This window comes from Lissotriton helveticus, chromosome 2_1 (genome assembly GCF_964261635.1).
Source record: "Lissotriton helveticus chromosome 2_1, aLisHel1.1, whole genome shotgun sequence".
In the NCBI taxonomy this organism is placed as follows: Eukaryota; Metazoa; Chordata; class Amphibia; order Caudata; family Salamandridae; genus Lissotriton; species Lissotriton helveticus.
The window spans coordinates 1,033,670,890-1,033,694,082 of NC_136059.1; positions in this window are offsets into that span (position 1 = coordinate 1,033,670,890).

A 23,193-nucleotide genomic window follows, 5' to 3' on the forward strand; every position below is an offset into this window, starting at 1 on the left:
CCCAGGTATTTTAATGCTTACCCAAAGACTTGTAAACATGGGTTTGCACCACAATGGTGTGCACACCCGAGTCTGGTGTAACAATGAAACATATCTTTATTTCTCCTCATTACTTCTTCTTTGCATGTATACTGCATTCTACTCTGCCCAACGCCAAAACTAAATCCTTCAAATGCCAGATGCTTTGTCACCCTCTTTTCCTTCCTTAAAATCTAAAAACCCAAGAACAAATCAATGCAGATGCTGCTACTTTTGTGGAAAGTCACTTACATTATGAATCCGATCCATGTTTTTTGTTTTCCATTCTTTTATGAATGGGCAACGCTCTGGTGAGTTTCATGGCAAGGTTTCAATTCTTAAAAAAACTAAAATGCCTACAAATAAAGAGGATCCTAGTTCTGATATTAGTCCTACTATGCTATATATAATAGAGGGTGGTTTATTATCAGGGTACTGACGCTCCTAGGGGAAATACACCCTAACTTGGTACAACATATCTGTGGCACTGTGCTTGCAAGGTAGAGAGAACCACCCCTCTCCCTGTAGTGTGTCCTGGGCCACCAAATCGAGCACAACTTTTCCCAGCACACGCTCAAAAACATAAAATAGTCAGTCAATGTTGACAGATGTGTCTGCTTCTTTTATTCTTCTTGTGATCTTAGTTCCACCATTCTCAGCCAACACGTGTTTCATCACTTATCGGGCATCAATTCCAGCGACTTCTTCAGGGCTGCCAGTGCAGAACGTTGTGCTTTGCTTCCAGTGTTAATTCTGACCCGTAGGCTATCAGTATTGCTGCTTCTCTAGTGTTTAAACACTAGTTGTGTCCGTTTTCAGTGCTTCTGCTCAGATTACTACAAAGATCCTCTGCCTCCCTATTCCGGTGCAAATCTTCATCAGTCATTGTAGTCATGGTGTCTAGGGGAGGCAGAGGATCTAAACATGGGCCAGGGCTACTAGTGCAGACCTTGTCTGTGCACGCTAACTGACAGCTTCACTTGGTATGTAAAAGCTGTTTGTCAAGCCACAAATCCATGTTTTGCTAGACTTAACTTATCTCTGAGATGGGCTGTAACTATGTCATAAAGCACGGTGTTTTGAGCAAAAAAGATGAGAGTTGTGCTTTGGAGTTCAATAAGTTACTCATGTACTTGCAGGCCCCTGTGCCAAGTAGTACATAGAGTATGCCACCCATAAATGAACTGACATACAAAGCATAGAGCCTCCTTCTCACTCACTCACAGAGCAACAAAGGGACTTATACGTTCACTCACATACTCATTGCCGAGACTCTAACCAGTTCCCCAGAATCAAGGCTATGGCATTGCTATAGATGGACTCCTACAATCACTGAGATACGTAGGCAAGCAGTGGTACAATCATGTCATTCATCCAGACAAATAGTCCTTTGAGCATGGACAAGGCCTACTAGTGCAGACATTGTCTGTGCAGTCTCACTGCAAAGTTCACTTTGCATGTAAAAGCTGTTGGGCAAGTATTAAAACCACATTTTATTGCACATAAGTCACATCTGAGATACGTTGTAGGTATGCCATAAAGCATGGTGCTTGATGCTTAAAAGATTCTGATGTGTCTTTTTCACTTTTAGTAAGTTACCCATGCATTTTCAAACCCTTATGCCAAGCACTACATAGAGAATACTAAATGTAAATGTAAATGTAAATGTAGTTGAGCTTATATAGCGCACAGCTACCCGCAGTGGGTGTCCCGGCGCTTGCTTAGGGAACCCTTCCTGGTATTCCCCTGTGAGATAGCAGGGTATCCACAAGGTGAAAGTCAGGCATCCCGCCGCGAGGGGCCGTTGTGGAGATTAAGCAAGCTATTGCCCAGAGTCGCAGAGTGTGAACCCGTGAGTCGAGGAGGCACCGGGGCGAGAATTATCGAGTCCGTGGAATTTTTTTTTTTTAGCCCAAGACCCGCCGAGGCGGGGAATTGAACCCTGGTCCAGGACCGATCTCAGCTTCCGGGTCTGCTGCCTCTAACCCCTGAGCCACACTACCCATAATGCAACAGGCATACATGTTTCCAAAGCATTGAACCTCTCTCTCACCCAGTCACAGAGCAACAGAGGGACTTATACATTCACTCACATACTGAGAAACTGCTTATGTATGTAGCTATATCAAAAGTAGTTGCACAGACAACTATATACACATGTCTTCCCTAATACAGACACTGAGGTATTCGTCAGGCCACATACATACACATTACCAGAGCCACAGAGGTGCTAACAAAGACAATCACACACCCACACATTTAATTAAACATCTCATGTCACTAGTATAGGTGTACTCCTACGCTCACTGAGATATGTAGGCAAGTAGTGATACAACCTCATCATCCATCCAGACAAATAGTCCTTTAAACATGGGTCAGGCCTACAAATGCAGATCCTGTCTGTGCATCTTCACGGTCAGCTTCACTTGGCATGTAAAAACCATTTGGCAGGTCTTAAATCCACATTTTAGTATACATAACTCACCTCTGACATACGCTGTAGGTATTCATGAAGCACAGTGCTTTGTGGTTAAAAGATTGAGAGATATTCTTCCTTCTTTTGGTATGTTACTAATGCAGTTGCTGACCTCTATTGCAAGCACTACAAAGAGTATAGAACAAATACTACAACTGACATACATGTTCAAAAAGGCGTAGATACTCTTTCTCATCCAGTCAGATAGTGTAACAGAGACTTATATATTCACTCATATACTGAGAAACATATTAGGCATGCACCAGTATCTAAGGTAGTTGCAGACACACCTACATAACTCTCTATTCTGTAACACAGAGAATGAGGTATTCATACAGCCCCTTACACACACATTTAAAGAAACATATAGTTACTAAAAGAGACAGTCATATACCAACACAGTTACTTAAACATCTCATGGAACTGCTACAGGTGGATTCCTACACTCACTCACATATGTAGGCAAGTGCTGACCGAACCTAGTTACCCTTCCAGACAAGTAGTCGTCTAAACATGGATAGATACTCAGGAACTGGCCACTGCATACGGTAGTATGCCCAGTGACAGAGTAATGCATACCGTGCCACACAGAAATACACAGAGACATAAATATGAAAATTAATAGAGTAATGTTGGATATATTATAGTATGAGAACCATATATGTTGATAGTAAACTGCCTAAAATATGCAATGTGATTGTAGACAATAAAAAGGAAAATTTACTTATTTTTTTTCTTTTCGGATATCAATTACTAGCATAAATACAGACAATTCCAATGCCATTTAAAAGCGAGAGTAAAAGGAAACAGAGGCAAGGATACTATCTAGTCACAACTAAGAAACAAAAGGAGCAAAATGCAGGAAAAGTGGAGAAAGGGAAAAGAGCTGCTGGTAAGAGAACAAAGATTCAGAAAAGGGGGGTGGTGATGAACAGAGTGCCTGAATTAAGCAGACCACTCTTACCCAGTCCAAAGATCAGGGCTTGATCCATCACCGTTTTTTAGCTCACTGCACCATCCCAGCTCAGAACTTGGCTATATGCAAATTAGTCTGTTCCTGTCCCAGTGCATGATGGGAACAGGGCAAACCAAACTACCAAGCCAATTCTTATACTGGGAAGGAAACAAGCTTCCGGGGACCGGTTTCCGCCATTTCAGGCGTCGTCGGCCCGGCTTGCTTGAATCCTGATGGTGCAATGAGCAAGGGACTCACATCTGAGTATACCCTTCCACGCTTATGGTGGACAAAATGATTCAGAAAAGGGGGGTGGTGATGAACAGAGTGCCTGAATTAAGCAGACCACTCTTACCCAGTCCAAAGATCAGGGCTTGATCCATCACCGTTTTTTAGCTCACTGCACCATCCCAGCTCAGAACTTGGCTATATGCAAATTAGTCTTTTCCTGTCCCAGTGCATGATGGGAACAGGGCAAACCAAACTACCAAGCCAATTCTTATACTGGGAAGGAAACAAGCTTCCGGGGACCGGTTTCTGCCATTTCAGGCGTCGTCGGCCCGGCATGCTTGAATCCTGATGGTGCAATGAGCAAGGGACTCACGTCTGAGTATACCCTTCCACGCTTATGGTGGACAAAATGATTCAGAAAAGGGGGGTGGTGATGAACAGAGTGCCTGAATTAAGCAGACCACTCTTACCCAGTCCAAAGATCAGGGCTTGATCCATCACCGTTTTTTAGCTCACTGCACCATCCCAGCTCAGAACTTGGCTATATGCAAATTAGTCTGTTCCTGTCCCAGTGCATGATGGGAACAGGGCAAACCAAACTACCAAGCCAATTCTTATACTGGGAAGGAAACAAGCTTCCGGGGACCGGTTTCTGCCATTTCAGGCGTCGTCGGCCCGGCTTGCTTGAATCCTGATGGTGCAATGAGCAAGGGACTCACATCTGAGTATACCCTTCCACGCTTATGGTGGACAAAATGATTCAGAAAAGGGGGGTGGTGATGAACAGAGTGCATGAATTAAGCAGACCACTCTTACCCAGTCCAAAGATCAGGGCTTGATCCATCACCGTTTTTTAGCTCACTGCACCATCCCAGCTCAGAACTTGGCTATATGCAAATTAGTCTGTTCCTGTCCCAGTGCATGATGGGAACAGGGCAAACCAAACTACCAAGCCAATTCTTATACTGGGAAGGAAACAAGCTTCCGGGGACCGGTTTCTGCCATTTCAGGCGTCGTCGGCCCGGCTTGCTTGAATCCTGATGGTGCAATGAGCAAGGGACTCACATCTGAGTATACCCTTCCACGCTTATGGTGGACAAAATGATTCAGAAAAGGGGGGTGGTGATGAACAGAGTGCCTGAATTAAGCAGACCACTCTTACCCAGTCCAAAGATCAGGGCTTGATCCATCACCGTTTTTTAGCTCACTGCACCATCCCAGCTCAGAACTTGGCTATATGCAAATTAGTCTGTTCCTGTCCCAGTGCGTGATGGGAACAGAGCAAACCAAACTACCAAGCCAATTCTTATACTGGGAAGGAAACAAGCTTCCGGGGACCGGTTTCTGCCATTTCAGGCGTCGTCGGCCCGGCTTGCTTGAATCCTGATGGTGCAATGAGCAAGGGACTCACATCTGAGTATACCCTTCCACGCTTATGGTGGACAAAATGATTCAGAAAAGGGGGGTGGTGATGAACAGAGTGCCTGAATTAAGCAGACCACTCTTACCCAGTCCAAAGATCAGGGCTTGATCCATCACTGTTTTTTAGCTCACTGCACCAGCCCAGCTCAGAACTTGGCTATATGCAAATTAGTCTGTTCCTGTCCCAGTGCATGATGGGAACAGGGCAAACCAAACTACCAAGCCAATTCTTATACTGGGTAGGAAACAAGCTTCCGGGGACCGGTTTCTGCCATTTCAGGCGTCGTCGGCCCGGCTTGCTTGAATCCTGATGGTGCAATGAGCAAGGAACTCACATCTGAGTATACCCTTCCACGCTTATGGTGGACAAAATGATTCTGAAAAGGGGGGTGGTGATGAACAGAGTGCCTGAATTAAGCAGACCACTCTTACCCAGTCCAAAGATCAGGGCTTGATCCATCACCGTTTTTTAGCTCACTGCACCATCCCAGCTCAGAACTTGGCTATATGCAAATTAGTCTGTTCCTGTCCCAGTGCATGATGGGAACAGGGCAAACCAAACTACCAAGCCAATTCTTATACTGGGAAGGAAACAAGCTTCCGGGGACCGGTTTCTGCCATTTCAGGCGTCGTCGGCCCGGCTTGCTTGAATCCTGATGGTGCAATGAGCAAGGGACTCACATCTGAGTATACCCTTCCACGCTTATGGTGGACAAAATGATTCAGAAAAGGGGGGTGGTGATGAACAGAGTGCCTGAATTAAGCAAACCACTCTTACCCAGTCCAAAGATCAGGGCTTGATCCATCACCGTTTTTTAGCTCACTGCACCATCCCAGCTCAGAACTTGGCTATATGCAAATTAGTCTGTTCCTGTCCCAGTGCATGATGGGAACAGGGCAAACCAAACTACCAAGCCAATTCTTATACTGGGAAGGAAACAAGCTTCCGGGGACCGGTTTCTGCCATTTCAGGCGTCGTCGGCCCGGCTTGCTTGAATCCTGATGGTGCAATGAGCAAGGAACTCACATCTGAGTATACCCTTCCACGCTTATGGTGGACAAAATGATTCTGAAAAGGGGGGTGGTGATGAACAGAGTGCCTGAATTAAGCAGACCACTCTTACCCAGTCCAAAGATCAGGGCTTGATCCATCACCGTTTTTTAGCTCACTGCACCATCCCAGCTCAGAACTTGGCTATATGCAAATTAGTCTGTTCCTGTCCCAGTGCATGATGGGAACAGGGCAAACCAAACTACCAAGCCAATTCTTATACTGGGAAGGAAACAAGCTTCCGGGGACCGGTTTCTGCCATTTCAGGCGTCGTCGGCCCGGCTTGCTTGAATCCTGATGGTGCAATGAGCAAGGGACTCACATCTGAGTATACCCTTCCACGCTTATGGTGGACAAAATGATTCAGAAAAGGGGGGTGGTGATGAACAGAGTGCCTGAATTAAGCAAACCACTCTTACCCAGTCCAAAGATCAGGGCTTGATCCATCACCGTTTTTTAGCTCACTGCACCATCCCAGCTCAGAACTTGGCTATATGCAAATTATTTATTACTCCTTAGCACACGTTTCGTTATTAAATGAAAATGTTAAATACACGTGTTTCCACAATACAGATCATCCATCAACAAAATAACATGTCTTAATCCTTTTGTTCAGGGTTTGTTGCTGTTTATTGAAGAAGACGTCACAGCCAACACGTGTTTCGTCGTACTGGGGAATGTAACCCCCGACTTTTTCAAGGCTGTTCAAAGAAAATGGTAATGTTGTAGCACATTACTTTAGGTCAAAACATTTGGTCTGTTATTTAAACATAACATTTAGGTGGTTCTTTACTTTTTTACAATTTAGGTGGTAGTGCCGTTTTCCATTTGCATTCTTGGTAAGCATGCTTGTACTGTGACATTATCCGTTCCCACTTTTAATACAAGCTTCATGATATTTGATAACGGTTTATTTGCAGTGTGATTGTTCTTAACAACCTAGAAATTATGAGCCCATTATACGGTATGGAGAGACCGGTGATGGTGTTCTTATCACTATTTTGGGGGTGACATGCAAGGTTCTCTTAATTGTGATTGTTTTTTGTGAAGTAAAAATGTGGGTTCATGCGTAACTAGGAACCATGCATTTTTGTACCTATCTTCTGTTGCTGTTTCACGTTCTGTGTGAGGAAATACGGAGGCATAATGTAAATCCTGTTTGGGACTTCTAGTACCATACCAGTGCTATTTATTAGGGGATTTTGAACTTTTACTCACGTTAGTTGAGGTGATAATTCCAACCCTCAAGGGGTTCTGGTGTGGATATCGTGGGTGTTATTCCAGCTTTGATGAAATGAAGACCAAAATAATGGTTCTCTATCTGTAAATTATAATTCATATATCAGAATTATGCCTGTCCGGCTTAAATCGACTTAGTTTAATCTCACGCTGTCTTTTGGTAGTAATATCTTTTCGCCCTTTATGTGTTGGGTTGGCCCATTGTTTGGCAAACGGTGTTCCCAGTCTGTTATCAAGTCTCCCACTTATATAGGTAATATATACCGTGTAATACTCTCCATTAGGAGGTATTTTGTTAACATTGCCATGTTATTTTACCAGTGCGTGGTGCTTTGCCACTCGCGGATGTGCTCCCCGTCTCGTGCCCCGATCTGCATGTCGCTGCATAGTTTTCGTATTTTCTTTTTCTCCATGGTGCTCCCCACATATCCTTCCCCATGTCCTTATTTAAACCCAATGTCAGTATATTCGGCTTCCTTTCCCATTCGTTAGTTATTCTAACCTGCCCCCGCGTTTCACCCGGGTCTCACACACTAGCGTGAGGACCCGCCCTAGTTATTCTAAACATTCGCGCTCTCCACTCTTACCTGCGCGTTGTTGTAATCCGGGAGTAAATCCGTCCCGCCTGCCTCGTATAAGATGCAGCGTCTGTGTTGAGAGACTGGCGCCGCATATTTAACTTGGAAGCGCTGCCCCATTACTGGCAGGCGTCACTTCCTGGTTGCTTCTCTCAGAAGCTTGTTGCCGGTATTGCTATTTTTAGCTGCAGATACGGCAGCCATTTTAGACTTCCTAATGCTTTAATGGAGTTAGTGCATATTGTGGTCTACCCACGGTCTCCCTCTTTCTGGGTACTAATATATATTAAATATATTTACTATTTTCCTAAACATGGGATATATTCAATTTGTAATTCCCGCTCAATAAGTATGTCGCAATCTGTTAGTTTTTTCAATGTTTCACCGCTGTCCTTGTTTTAATCTAGCTAGATGGATATCTCCCTTCACACAAATAATAGTTGACGAGCATTCAGTGTTACCGGTAATATTCCAATTTCCATTGTGCCCCCATCTACTAGTTCCTGTATTTCACACGTGAGGGCATCAAATCGGAGGTGGCTAAATCCCCCCTCCCGTGATTTCACTCGTGCTTAGGTGTTGTGATATTTTTACTGTTCCTTATAGGTTTTGCATTGGGCCAGTCACTATTAATATCGTATTCTCCATCCAAAATGGGCTCAGAACATTTATACATGCCATCAGATGGCCTCATTCTCGTTACGTGGTACAGGCATTACATACATTTGTTATTGTTTTACATAAAGTAGATTATAGCACAGAGTTACATTACATAATATACACAGTTGCATTACTGATGTTCGTCACTCTATGCTTATTGTTTCCTAGGTTCTTCCTATCTTTACTACCGTCTATCTTATGCATGGTTATGTTATGCTTATGTGCCTAGAAAATAATGTAGCTCCTGGTCAATGTTGAGGCCCAGTTCTACACTTTTCAGAGTCATAATCCAGATTGCCTCTCTCTTACGTAGGGCTAGTTCCCTATTGCCCCCTCTGGGGTGGGTAGGTACATGTTCTATCCCAAAGTATTGGAATGAGTGGTTTGATGTTTGTGCAGGGCAGATTGACATGTGAGCTGCCACTGGGTAGCGCATGTCACCTTGTTTGACTGCTCTGATATGTTCGTTGATCCTGTCTCTTAGCATTCTTTTAGTGCTCCCCACATATCTTTTGCCACATTTGCAGTCTAGGGCATAAACCACAAATTTACTGCAACAATTGATAGTTGTCTGAATTCTGTATTCCTCGTTATGTGGTCCTTTGAAGCTTTTCATCTTTTTGTAGGCCCACTTGCATGCCGCGCACATCCCACAGCCATAAAAGCCTGGGTCTGTTAGCCAACAGCTCTTAGTTGTTCTTTGAGGATAACTCGGGCTCAGTATATTTCTCAATGTTGTCCCTTTTCTGTATGTTAGTGTTGGCTTTTCTGTTAAGTGTTTCTTCAGTATGGTGTCCCTAGCGAGTAGGTGCCAGTGTTTATTTAGGCTCCTACGTAAAACAGGGGCCCAGTTGTTATAACATGTCACCATTCTAATGGTTTCTTTATTGTTTACTTGTTTGGGCTTCTCTGTTAGTGTGTCTATTCTGGCTAGTTTGTTTACTCTACTTTCGGCTTTCTGTAATACCTTCTGTTTGTAGCCTCTGTTCCTGAATCTTTTGATTGTGCCCTGTTTTTGTGTTTCAAATTCCGAGTCCAAGCTGCAATTGCGGCGTGTTCTGACTAATTCCCCATAAGGGATTGCATTCTTTTGATGTTCTGGGTGGGAGCTAGTCGCGTGTAGCAGGGAATTGCAGGCTGTGCTTTTCCTATATAGTCTGCTTTGTATCGTCTTATTCTCAATGAAGAATTCTACATCTAGGAATGGTAATTTTACATTGCTATATTCCATAGTGAATCTGATATTTTGATCATTGTCATTTAGGTATGTGTGGAATCCTAGTAATTTTTCTGGTGTACCTGTCCAAATCATGAAGCAATCATCAATATATCTTCCCCAATACAGTATATCTTGGTTCCACTCTGAGGCTGATGGGCCCCAGATTCTCGTTTCCTCAAACCTCCCCATTACTAGGTTGGCATATGAGGGCGAAAATCTGGAGCCCATCGCCACTCCTTGCTTTTGTCTGTACCACTGATCCTTAAAGAGAAATATGTTGTTATCCAAGATTGTTTCTATCATTTCTAAAATCATCTCCGTATGTGACCAAGCACTGGCTGGTCTTTTGTTGAGCATGTGTTTCACAGCTGTCAGTCCCGTGTCTCTTTTGATGCACGTGTATAAAGAGACCACGTCTAATGTGACCATTGTCATGTTATCATCCCACGGCAGGTCGGCCATGGTTCCCAGGATGTGTTTCGTATCCCTTATGTACGATGGGAGGTTTTGTACTAGCGGTTTCAGGAATACGTCCACATACTCTGAGAGTCTCTCAGTAGGTCCCCCGATACCGGATATGATTGGTCTGCCCGGAGGGAACGTGTGAGGTTTGTGTACCTTCGGTACTGTATAGATGCAAGGATATCTTGGTCTGTCTATCCTTAAATACGTATATTCATTTTCATCAATGAGACTTTTCCCATGCCATTGTTTTAATAGTGTGTTAATGTATTCTGTCAGTCTCCACATTGGGTTGGTTCCTAATTGTTCATAGCAATCTGCATTGTTTAACTGGGTGAGTATTTCATGGTCATAGTCTTTACTTTGCATTACTACCATGTTTCCCCCTTTGTCCGCTTCTCTGATTGTTATTTCTCTATTAGTGCTAAGCTCTTTGAGTGCTTTCCTCTCTTCTTTCGTTAAGTTGTCTCTGTGTGTGTGTTCCGCTGTTTTTTTCATGATGTGTTTGTCTAAATCTGCTGTCACTGCTTTGTAGAACTGGTCAATATTGTTGCCTGCAGTTAGTGATGGTGTCCATTTTGATTTGTCTTTCAACCCACTTGTTATGTTGTAATCAAGGTTTATGTCAAAATCCCTCATGACCCTTTCTGTGAGTATAGCCTCATCTTCACATTCCGTGATTGACAATAGTAATCTGGTGTCTAAAATATCCTGAATACAATAATTGCCATTAGCCATCATACCCAAATTTTGTTGCAATTCTTTATTTGTTGGACTGGTCATTTCAAAGTGTTTTTTTAATTTCAAACGTCTAGTAAATTTAAACAAATCAATTTTTGTATTACATACATCACCAACATTGTTCGGGCAAAAACTCATACCTTTCTCAAGAACAGATATCATGTTATTCGTGAGTTCCAATTCACTCAAATTCATAACAGTAACATTATTTATTTCCTCGGATTCACATTCTGGTTCCAGGACCTGGTTCTCATTCCTGCTCTGCCCTGCCCTTGTGCCTGCTCTTTTGCCTCTCCTTGTTTTCCTTGGGGGCCTGGTTTCTTGCTTTCTCTGTTCCCTTTCTTGATTCTGTTGATTTCTAATAAAAAACTATTATTAGGATCAACTGCACTCATCGCTCCCATTACTTCTATGCTGGCTTCGCTTGAGTTAATGGTATCTATAGAAGTTGTACTTGAGCCAACCGAGACAGTTTCACTTGGAGTTTGAGTGGGATTTTTGGGGATTAGGTGGTCATACTTTTTAGCGAATGTAAATACCCTTCCTCCCAGGTAATCCCGCTCATCCCTTTTAAGTTTCTTACTTTTTTTCTGCTTAATGTCCATGACATGTCGTTGCACTATGTCGTCCAAGATCTGGTAGTTTTTAGAGGTCACATCAGGGAGATTACATTCTTTGATTTCCTGCTCTAGTTTGTCTATCTCAACCTGTAATTTAGCCACTTTCCTTTCGCAATTTTCTATTAGAATCATTATCAGATTGTTAGAATTGTTGGTCAATTCCTTCTCCCAGGCTAGTAACAGATCCGGTTCCAGGTCTTCATACGTTGGCATGATCTGTGACCTGAGACCTCTTGGGATCCTTTTAACCTTTACATATTGTTTTAGAGTAGCTGCATCCCACCACCTAGATGACTCCGTGATTTTTAGCTTCTCTAACCTCGTAAATTTCTCTTTGAGACCCTCTGGTCTAGAAGGTTGTCCTCCATGTCCTGCCGAGGTACCGGGTAGTTGTCCACCTATATTGTTAAATAGGTCCTCTGCTTCCTTGTCTCTATCTGCTCTATTGTTAGTCATAGAATTCATAGTGGACCCTTAGGCTGCCCCTAGTTGAAAACACGTTTTGCTACTAGAATAGTGGTATTATACTAGGTTGGTGGCGCCACAGGGAGGTGTACACTTTTCTTGTATACAAGTAAACGATTGCAGTTATTCTTACGGTGCTAGAAGGAGAAGAGAACCACTTCCCTCTTCTGTTTAGGCAATGCCACAAAATGTTTATTACTCCTTAGCACACGTTTCGTTATTAAATGAAAATGTTAAATACACGTGTTTCCACAATACAGATCATCCATCAACAAAATAACATGTCTTAATCCTTTTGTTCAGGGTTTGTTGCTGTTTATTGAAGAAGACGTCACAGCCAACACGTGTTTCGTCGTACTGGGGAATGTAACCCCCGACTTTTTCAAGGCTGTTCAAAGAAAATGGTAATGTTGTAGCACATTACTTTAGGTCAAAACATTTGGTCTGTTATTTAAACATAACATTTAGGTGGTTCTTTACTTTTTTACAATTTAGGTGGTAGTGCCGTTTTCCATTTGCATTCTTGGTAAGCATGCTTGTACTGTGACATTATCCGTTCCCACTTTTAATACAAGCTTCATGATATTTGATAACGGTTTATTTGCAGTGTGATTGTTCTTAACAACCTAGAAATTATGAGCCCATTATACGGTATGGAGAGACCGGTGATGGTGTTCTTATCACTATTTTGGGGGTGACATGCAAGGTTCTCTTAATTGTGATTGTTTTTTGTGAAGTAAAAATGTGGGTTCATGCGTAACTAGGAACCATGCATTTTTGTACCTATCTTCTGTTGCTGTTTCACGTTCTGTGTGAGGAAATACGGAGGCATAATGTAAATCCTGTTTGGGACTTCTAGTACCATACCAGTGCTATTTATTAGGGGATTTTGAACTTTTACTCACGTTAGTTGAGGTGATAATTCCAACCCTCAAGGGGTTCTGGTGTGGATATCGTGGGTGTTATTCCAGCTTTGATGAAATGAAGACCAAAATAATGGTTCTCTATCTGTAAATTATAATTCATATATCAGAATTATGCCTGTCCGGCTTAAATCGACTTAGTTTAATCTCACGCTGTCTTTTGGTAGTAATATCTTTTCGCCCTTTATGTGTTGGGTTGGCCCATTGTTTGGCAAACGGTGTTCCCAGTCTGTTATCAAGTCTCCCACTTATATAGGTAATATATACCGTGTAATACTCTCCATTAGGAGGTATTTTGTTAACATTGCCATGTTATTTTACCAGTGCGTGGTGCTTTGCCACTCGCGGATGTGCTCCCCGTCTCGTGCCCCGATCTGCATGTCGCTGCATAGTTTTCGTATTTTCTTTTTCTCCATGGTGCTCCCCACATATCCTTCCCCATGTCCTTATTTAAACCCAATGTCAGTATATTCGGCTTCCTTTCCCATTCGTTAGTTATTCTAACCTGCCCCCGCGTTTCACCCGGGTCTCACACACTAGCGTGAGGACCCGCCCTAGTTATTCTAAACATTCGCGCTCTCCACTCTTACCTGCGCGTTGTTGTAATCCGGGAGTAAATCCGTCCCGCCTGCCTCGTATAAGATGCAGCGTCTGTGTTGAGAGACTGGCGCCGCATATTTAACTTGGAAGCGCTGCCCCATTACTGGCAGGCGTCACTTCCTGGTTGCTTCTCTCAGAAGCTTGTTGCCGGTATTGCTATTTTTAGCTGCAGATACGGCAGCCATTTTAGACTTCCTAATGCTTTAATGGAGTTAGTGCATATTGTGGTCTACCCACGGTCTCCCTCTTTCTGGGTACTAATATATATTAAATATATTTACTATTTTCCTAAACATGGGATATATTCAATTTGTAATTCCCGCTCAATAAGTATGTCGCAATCTGTTAGTTTTTTCAATGTTTCACCGCTGTCCTTGTTTTAATCTAGCTAGATGGATATCTCCCTTCACACAAATAATAGTTGACGAGCATTCAGTGTTACCGGTAATATTCCAAAGTGGGAGACTTGATAACAGACTGGGAACACCGTTTGCCAAACAATGGGCCAACCCAACACATAAAGGGCGAAAAGATATTACTACCAAAAGACAGCGTGAGATTAAACTAAGTCGATTTAAGCCGGACAGGCATAATTCTGATATATGAATTATAATTTACAGATAGAGAACCATTATTTTGGTCTTCATTTCATCAAAGCTGGAATAACACCCACGATATCCACACCAGAACCCCTTGAGGGTTGGAATTATCACCTCAACTAACGTGAGTAAAAGTTCAAAATCCCCTAATAAATAGCACTGGTATGGTACTAGAAGTCCCAAACAGGATTTACATTATGCCTCCGTATTTCCTCACACAGAACGTGAAACAGCAACAGAAGATAGGTACAAAAATGCATGGTTCCTAGTTACGCATGAACCCACATTTTTACTTCACAAAAAACAATCACAATTAAGAGAACCTTGCATGTCACCCCCAAAATAGTGATAAGAACACCATCACCGGTCTCTCCATACCGTATAATGGGCTCATAATTTCTAGGTTGTTAAGAACAATCACACTGCAAATAAACCGTTATCAAATATCATGAAGCTTGTATTAAAAGTGGGAACGGATAATGTCACAGTACAAGCATGCTTACCAAGAATGCAAATGGAAAACGGCACTACCACCTAAATTGTAAAAAAGTAAAGAACCACCTAAATGTTATGTTTAAATAACAGACCAAATGTTTTGACCTAAAGTAATGTGCTACAACATTACCATTTTCTTTGAACAGCCTTGAAAAAGTCGGGGGTTACATTCCCCAGTACGACGAAACACGTGTTGGCTGTGACGTCTTCTTCAATAAACAGCAACAAACCCTGAACAAAAGGATTAAGACATGTTATTTTGTTGATGGATGATCTGTATTGTGGAAACACGTGTATTTAACATTTTCATTTAATAACGAAACGTGTGCTAAGGAGTAATAAACATTTTGTGGCATTGCCTAAACAGAAGAGGGAAGTGGTTCTCTTCTCCTTCTAGCACCGTAAGAATAACTGCAATCGTTTACTTGTATACAAGAAAAGTGTACACCTCCCTGTGGCGCCACCAACCTAGTATAATACCACTATTCTAGTAGCAAAACTATATGCAAATTAGTCTGTTCCTGTCCCAGTGCATGATGGGAACAGGGCAAACCAGTTTGGTCTGCCCTGTTCCCATGATGCACTGGGCCAGGGACAGACTAATTTGCATATAGCCAGGTTCTGAGCTGGGATGGGGCAGTGAGCTAAATAACGGTGATGGATCAAGCCCTGATCTTTGGACTGGGTAAGAGTGGTCTGCTTAATTCAGACACTCTGTTCATCACCACCCCCTTTTCTGAATCATTTTGTCCACCATAAGCGTGGAAGGGTATACTCAGACATGAGTCCCTTGCTCACTGCTCCATCAGGATTCAAGCAAGCCGGGCCGACGACGCCTGAAATGGCAGAAACCGGTCCCCGGAAGCTTGTCTCCTTTCTGGTGAAGAATTGGCTTGGTAGTTTGGTCTGCCCTGTTCCCTTGATGCACTGGGCCAGGGACAGACTAATTTGCATATAGCCAGGTTCTGAGCTGGGATGGGGCAGTGAGCTAAATAACGGTGATGGATCAAGCCCTGATCTTTGGACTGGGTAAGAGTGGTCTGCTTAATTCAGACACTCTGTTCATCACCACCCCCTTTTCTGAATCATTTTGTCCACCATAAGCGTGGAAGGGTATACTCAGACATGAGTCCCTTGCTCACTGCTCCATCAGGATTCAAGCAAGCCGGGCCGACGACGCCTGAAATGGCAGAAACCGGTCCCCGGAAGCTTGTCTCCTTTCTGGTGAAGAATTGGCTTGGTAGTTTGGTCTGCCCTGTTGCCATGATGCACTGGGCCAGGGACAGACTAATTTGCATATAGCCAGGTTCTGAGCTGGGATGGGGCAGTGAGCTAAATAACGGTGATGGATCAAGCCCTGATCTTTGAACTGGGTAAGAGTGGTCTGCTTAATTCAGACACTCTGTTCATCACCACCCCCTTTTCTGAATCGGTAAGAGAACAAAGACATTTCTTAAAATAGTATGTAGAAAATTGGAAAAGCAGTGAAATCAAGTAAATAACAAGCATTTACAATGCAATAGGTCTCGCAGCATTAAAGTTTGAGCTATTGGCATTGTATATTACAATGTGTTACATTAATTTGTTATCAAACTCTGAATTGTTGTATAAAGATGATTTGCAAACTGTCAAATGTTGCTGAATAGTAAGCAACGTTGTGAATAATATTGTTTGCTAGTCATCCTTGGGTACCAGAGTACTTCACTTGAGGCAGCTCACTACTCTACACTCACTACTCTGCACTCACTACTCTGCACTCACTACTTTGCCCTCACTACTTTGCACTCACTACTCTGCACTCACTACTCTGCACTCACTACTCACTACTCGGCACTCACTACTCACTACTCTGCACTCACTACTCACTACTCACTACTCTGCACTCACTACTCTGCATTCACTACTCTGCACTCACTACTCTGCACTCACTACTCACTACTCTGCACTCACTACTCTGCACTCACTACTCTGCACTCACTACTCTGCACTCACTACTCACTACTCTGCACTCACTACTCTGCACTCACTACTCACTACTCTGCACTCACTACTCTGCACTCACTACTCTGCACTCACTACTCTGCACTCACTACTCTGCACCCACTACTCATTACTCTGCACCCACTACTCACTACTCTGCACTCACTACTCTGCACTCACTACTCTGCACTCACTACTCTGCGCTCACTACTCTGCACTCACTACTCTGCACTCACTACTCACTACTCTGCAATCACTACTCACTACTCTGCACTCACTACTCTGCACTCACTACTCACTACTCTGCACTCACTACTCTGCACTCACTACTCTGCACTGCACTACTTACTACTTTGCACTCACTACTCACTACTTTGCACTCACTACTCACTACTCTGCACTCACTATTCTGCACTCACTACTCACTACTCTGCACTCACTACTTTGCACTCACTACTCTGCACTCACTACTCACTACTACTCTGCACTCACTACTCTGCACTCACTACTCACTACTCTGCACTCACTACTCTGCACTCACTACTCACTACTTTGCACTCACTACTCACTACTTTGCACTCACTACTCACTACTCTGCACTCACTACTCTGCACTAACTACTCACTACTCTGCACTCACTACTCTGCACTCACTACTCTGCACTCACTACTTTGCACTCACTACTCTGCACTCACTACTCACTACTCTGCACTCACTACTCTGCACTCTGCACTCACTACTCTGCACTCTGCACTCACTACTCACTACTCTGCACTCACTACTCTGCACTCACTACTCTGCACTCACTACTCTGCACTCACTACTCTGCACTAACTACTCACTACTCTGCACTCACTACTCACTACTCTGCACTCACTACTCACTACTCTGCACTCACTACTCTGCACTCACTACTCTGCACTCACTACTTTGCACTCACTACTCTGCACTCACTACTCACTACTCTGCACTCACTAATCTGCACTCACTACTCACTACTCTGCACTCTGCACTCACTACTCTGCACTCACTACTCTGCACTCACTACTCTGCACTCACTACTCACTACTCTGCACTCACTACTCTGCACTCACTACTCTGCACTCACTACTCTGCACTCACTACTTTGCACTCACTACTTTGCACTCACTACTCTGCACTCACTACTCACTACTCTGCACTCACTAATCTGCACTCACTACTCACTACTCTGCACTCACTACTCACTACTCTGCATTCACTACTCACTACTCTGCACTCACTACTCTGCACTCACTACTCACTACTCTGCACTCACTACTCTGCACTCACTACTCTGCACTCACTACTCACTACTCTGCACTCACTACTCACTACTCTGCATTCACTACTCACTACTCTGCACTCACTACTCTGCACTCACTACTCACTACTCTGCACTCACTACTCTGCACTCACTACTCTGCACTCACTACTCACCACTTTGCACTCACTACTCACTACTCTGCACTCACTACTCACTACTCTGCACTCACTACTCTGCACTCACTACTTTGCACTCACTACTCTGCACTCACTACTCACTACTCTGCACTCACTACTCTGCACTCACTACTCACTACTCTGCACCCACTACTCACTACTCTGCACTCACTACTCTGCACTCACTACTCTGCACTCACTACTCTGCACTCACTACTCACTACTCTACACTCACTACTCACTATTCTGCACTCACTACTCTGCACTCACTACTCACTACTCTGCACTCACTACTCTGCACTCACTACTCACTACTCTGCACTCACTATTCTGCACTCACTACTCTGCACTCACTACTCACTACTCTGCACTCACTACTCACTACTCTGCACTCACTACTCTGCACTCACTACTCTGCACTCACTACTCACTACTCTGCACTCACTACTCACTACTCTGCACTCACTACTCTGCACTCACTACTCTGCACTCACTACTCACTACCCTGCACTCACTACTCTGCACTCACTACTCTGCACTCACTACTCTGCACTCACTACTCACTACTCTGCACTCACTACTCACTATTCTGCACTCACTACGCTGCACTCACTACTCACTACTCTGCACTCACTACTCTGCACTCACTACTCACTACTCTGCACTCACTACTCTGCACTCACTACTCTGCAGGCACTACTCACTACTCTGCACTACTCTGCACTCACTACTCTGCACTCACTACTCACTACTCTGCACTCACTACTCTGCACTCACTACTCTGCACTCACTACTCACTACTCTGCACTCACTACTCTGCACTCACTACTCTGCACTCACTACTCTGCACTCACTACTCTGCACTCACTACTCACTACTCTGCACTCACTACTCACTACTCTGCACTGACTACTCTGTACTCACTACTCACTACTCTGCACTCACTACTCACTACTCTGCACTCACTACTCTGCACTCACTACTCACTACTCTGCACTCACTACTCTGCACTCACTACTCTGCACTCACTACTCACTACTCTGCACTCACTACTCACTACTCTGCACTCACTACTCACTACTCTACACTCACTACTCTGCACTCACTACTCTGCACTCACTACTCTGCACTCATTACTCTGCACTCACTACTCATGACTCTGCACTCACTACTCACTACTCTGCACTCACTACTCTGCACTCACTACTCTGAACTCACTACTCACTACTCTGCACTCACTACTCTGCACTCACTACTCTGCACTCACTACTCTGCACTCACTACTCTGCACTCACTACTCTGTACTCACTACTCTGCACTCACTACTCACTACTCTGCACTACTCTGCACTCACTACTCTGCACTCACTACTCTGCACTCACTACTCACTACTCTGCACTCACTACTCTGCACTCACTACTCTGCACTCACTACTCACTAGACTGCACTCACTACTCTGCACTCACTACTCTGCACTCACTACTCACTACTCTGCACTCACTACTCACTACTCTGCACTCACTATTCACTACTCTGCACTCACTACTCTGCACTCACTACTCACTACTCTGCACTCACTACTCACTACTCTGCCCTCACTACTCTGCACTCACTACTCTGCACTCACTACTCACTACTCTGCACTCACTACTCACTACTCTGCACTCACTACTCACTACTCTGCACTCACTACTCTGCACTCACTACTCTGCACTCACTACTCACTACTCGGCACTCACTACTCACTACTCTGCACTCACTACTCACTACTCTGCACTCACTACTCACTACTCTGCACACTCACTCTGCACTCACTACTCACTACTCTGCACTCACTACTCTGCACTCACTTCTCTGCACTCATTTCTCTGCACCCACCCCATTGGTATTACAATGAAAGATGTATTTCCACCCTGTTATATATGTTATGAGGACACCGTTCATGTGCCAACTCCTATAAGATACCTTTTAATATGCGAGAATGTGCTGCACTGCTATATACTTATAAGGTCCCAAAGACGAGACCGATTGCCTTGCAAATGCTTGTTTAACAGTGTCACTCTAAGGTCCACTCACACAATTGTCCACAGAGTTAAAAACTGTCAAATAAAAGCCTTCCTTCTCCCCTATGTCTCGGACAGTTGCAGGGACTCCCACTTTCTCCCAACCACCCCGTCCCATAGTGCCGCATGCCTGTGGAGGTTACTTTGTTATCGAGGGCAGCCTGACCAGGGGGGATAGCTGTCGGTTTCTGTTGGGGATCAGGCGAGATGACTGCAATATCTGCGCGCGCATTCCAAAACGAAACCTAGCGTGGGGGCGGGACTTCCGTCTTGTGCGCGAAGCCCGCGCCCACGGAGTTCCTGGTCCGAAGAGCAGTGCGTGACGCGGGGCTCCCATGCCTGAGGGAGAGCCCCGCGGAGGCGACAGAACACCGGATTGGCGGTAAGTGGGCCTTGGGGGGCGCTCGTGTGTGTGAGTGTGTGTGCGCGTGTGTGTGTGCGACGGCGGGGGTGTCTCTGTATGTGTGCGTGTATGTGCGCTCCTGTGTGTGTGTCTCTGTGTGCGACGGCGGGGGAGGGGGGAGTGTCTCTGTCTGCGTGTCTCTGTCTGCGCTCGTGTGTGTGTGGCCGCATGCGTGCAGGGGGAGGTGTGCCTGGGTATGTTTGCGCTTCCCAGGAGACAGCCAGGCCGAGCGCGGCGCGTGCCAGTCGGCGCGTGCCAGTTTCAAATCGCCTCCAAGGCGATGCGCGCGGCCAGGATTGTCTCCTGGGAAGCACACATGCCGACAAAATGTTCTCGGCGGAGACGCGCTTCGCGCGGCTAGCCGAGACCTAAAAAACAAAGTTTGAAATCATCTAAGAAAGTAGAAAAAGTCCATAATATCCAAACTAAACAAACATACAAAAAAGTACAGAATTTAAGCAGAAGCAATTTAAGGAAATTAGAGATAGAATGTTCCGTAGTGGAGTAATTTAGAATCTAATAACTAATATGAAGAAGTATAAAAGAAGGAGAGAAGCAGTCCGAAACAAGCATTGGCATAGCCAATAGGTCTCGCCTTTGGGACCTTGTAAGTGTTTAGCCATGCAACAGTTGGTGCTGTTGCACCAAGGATATTGTGCTGGATAACTAAACACTTATAAGGTCCCAAAGGCAAGACCTATTGGCTATGCCAATGCTTGTTGAAATCAACCCTTGGGGACCATTTTGTTACAGTGTTAATGAGATTTTTAAGTAACCATGAAGTAAAAATATTAAATTAAAGCAAAATTAGGAATTAAAAAACAGAGTAGGTCTGTAAGTTAATAAAGAGACGACTTTGGTCGCTAAACAGTGTGAATGTGCTACTTAATACCACATTTAGGTAAGGGCCACCGTTTTAGCCTTCTAGCCATGTATGCATAACATTACTGCCACATTCTTGTAAGCATGTGCTGTTTGGTTGAGGTCGAAATGTGCAGCAAACCCCTTCGCTGAGTTTCACAAGCTCCGGCTTTCACTGTAGTAAGGGGTGATGTCACAGCGCTTCCTAGCCAATGAATGCGGTCTCACTGTGGTAGATTTCATTTTTTTGGTTTTTTTAACTTTATTTATTGATTTTCAAAAAGTGCATAACACCAGATAATACCAAGTCATGGGTACAATATTCATAAACACACAAATCTACATCAGACAACAATAACATTTGTCTTAAACGAAACAGCAAAAGGAAAAAAAAGAAGTTGAAAACAGTGGAGAAGATACCAAAAAATTAAATCAGTACCAACTATAAAACATAAGGAACTTATTTGAGAGAAGGGGCAAAGTTATTTCAAAGCATAGACATATGCTCTAAAGGGGCCCAGATCTTGGAGGCCAGCTGACGCCGTCTTCTCCCCCTTAACAGATACACAGAGGACTCCAAATTGTACCAAGCTAGCATCCTAGCTCTCCAGTTGAAGAAAGTAGGAGCCTCCGGACTTAACCACTGTGAAGTTATACAAAGCTGTATCATTGCCATAGCTATGAACAGAAATGCTCTAGTATATCTTGATCTTTCGGAAGCTCCGGGATATTCACACCCCAATACAACTAACCTCAGAGAGATCTCCACGGGAATATTAAGCACCTCATTAATAAAGACCTCAATGTCTCCAAGAAAATCCCTCAAATTTTGACACGAATAGAACATATGAATTGCCGCTTGTAGTCTACACCTAGAGCAGGAGTCTCCCTTTCTCCCCCCCCCCATTTAGCGATCTTAGCCGGATTTTGGTACAAATCAAACATAGCCATGTAGCTTTGCATACGCAAACTGCCTGATACTAAAACATAGCTAGCAAGCTCCAGAGCCGGTCCCAAATCCACTCCTGAGATACCGAGTTTCCCCGACCACTTATTATTCTGAGCATCCGAATCATTGGGAAGATCTGATGGAAGACATTGGTAAATAGCTCCTATTCTGGCCCTCGTTTTAACAAGTTCAATTAAAACAATGTTATCATAAAGAGTGGAAGTGTTATGATAGTGTCTGTCTAAGAAGCTCCTGACCTGAAGGTATTTAAAAAAAATCATTGGAGTGCAAATGAAACCTTTCCCTTAGAGAGGAAAAAGAGGCCAGCTGCCCATCGGAACTCAAGTCGCCAATATCTTTTAAACCCATACTCTGCCATTTAAAAGTGACCCTATCCTGAAAAATAGGTGGAAGCACACTCGTAGCGTTAAAGGGAGTATAAAAATTGATCTTCGAGATACTGAGCTTATGGCACATTTTCTACCAGATTGAAAACATGGCCCAGCTAACCTTAAACCGTATCTTTTTAAAATAGCTTGGCTCAAGCACCCGTGTTAGAACACCCTTGCGGCATCGCCCCGGGCTATTTCATATATAGGTGGCCTGGTACATAAATAAACATCAGCTCTATCCCCCAACAATGGCGAGCCAAAGTGTTGTAGCATAGCATAGCAGACCAGTAATAATATAAAAGATTAGGGACCGCCCACCCCCCACGGGCC